Raw genomic sequence first — 1900 nt, 5'->3', positions numbered from 1 at the left:
TTAGACCTCTCAATCAAAAGTTATGGACAAAAAACCAATTTCGAAAAAAAATTCATGGAATACCCCCGAGGAAAAAGAGAACAAATCTTCCTGACACTGTCATACGACCTTCATGTACTCGGGGGGTATTCCTACCCCCCAGACCGTCCGGTGACCGAAAGAAGAGCTGTGGTCGCGATCAAGGACGAACTAATTCAGCTCGCCAGTTCATTTTCATTACCATACAGAGCTATTGTTAAAAATTCAGAGTAGTGGTTCACTCCCCGTGAAACCAGTGAGGGAGTAGGTTCGTATCCAGTCTAATTTTATATGAACATCGCACCTATTACTTGTGGTTCCGTTATTCCATTTATATAAAATTAATCTTTAAAAAATCATCGTAAATTGTAATTGATTGAAAAACGAACTTGGGAAAGTTTTAATTTATATGTTCTTAAAGAGATTAACCTAAGGCCAATTGAAGGGCGTTTTGTATTGCATGTATTTCACCATTTAACTACAATTGGATTTGATAGATAAAAAATCAGTTTCTTATATATAAGTCGTTAATATAACCAACAAAAACCCTTATTCCTACATTAAAAAAATTCATTCCCGAACCCGGATTCGAACATGGGCTCTTCTTGTCTGAAGTTAGGCATCTAATCCACAGACTAATGTCGCAGGCATGTATTGAGTTTTATATTGGTAATTCAACTGTACGGACTTGGTGGGTATTTCACTTTAGTGGGTCGAGATATCGGTCACATTATACGACTAGTTTTAAAATGTAAGGTTCATTTGTTTTTAGTTGACTTTGTGGTAAACAAAGAGCAGAATTGAAAGGGGTTTCTTTAAGTCGACAGGGGTGACTTTAAGGGAAAGTTTGGACTGAAAAAGACGTTATTATCATAGTCTGGAGTATCCCGTGTAACATTTTAATCAAATTGTTGCTAATTATCTACACCGACCATTGTTCAACGTTCTCATGTGACTGCGAAATCGATCGCCTTCAGATTTAAATATTTCTCTCTTTCTCGCTTTTGATAGACCTGCAAATTTATAACATTTTTTTTATATAAGAAGAGAGCATTCGGGCCGGTCAAAAATTCCCGTGTGATCACCGCCCAAGACTGTTAATTATGCAGATTCCGGCCGAGTGAAATAGAATTACATCACGTGCACCACTAAAGGTTGAATCTTTAATAATATGCGGCATTTCATTAAGAGATTGTGAATCCTCCACAACCTTCAACAATCTCTATTGTAATAAATTTGCAATAATAATAATCCAGATTTATATGTCATATCTAAAATGTAGAATCCTCTAATTGATCGCTCACTTTCCAATTCGCTTTGCATCTTTTGCAAATCGGGTCGTTCGGGTACGTGGAGGATTGCAATTCTGCGGGCGACTTCGGTAAAGGAGTGAAAGTGACGGCAGAACTGAGACTCGCGGTTATAAATGGTAGCCTTGACCTTTCTTGGTCATCTGGTTTTATATTTGATATTGTTACATAATTAATGTTGTTATTTACGTTTTCCTGTTACTCATAAGTATAAGGCACCTTCTCTTGGGGTTACAGAAGCTACATAAGTGGCAGAAACTGTTGAAGAACGCTGAAGATAGCCCTTTAGATGCGTTTAAAAGTCCTAAAACTCTTTAGAAGGATATAAAGGATCTTGAAAGCCCATTAAGATTAAAATGTTAAATAAGGCTAACCTTTTCATAATTGACACCCTCAGTGGTATTACCTGCATGTTCCTGTGTGTTCTACGTATTAAATAAACTGAATTGTTGTATCATAAATAAAGCAGACAATGTATTTGGCAGTATTTACTGATTTAAATGTATAATTCAGGTAACGTATCGACTATCTTGAAGAGACATTTAAATTTGAGCATAACGTTTCCACTTTTT

Source organism: Photinus pyralis, unplaced genomic scaffold, assembly GCF_008802855.1.
Source record: "Photinus pyralis isolate 1611_PpyrPB1 unplaced genomic scaffold, Ppyr1.3 Ppyr1.4_LG9, whole genome shotgun sequence".
Taxonomy (NCBI): Eukaryota; Metazoa; Arthropoda; class Insecta; order Coleoptera; family Lampyridae; genus Photinus; species Photinus pyralis.
This window is presented reverse-complemented; position numbering follows the sequence as displayed.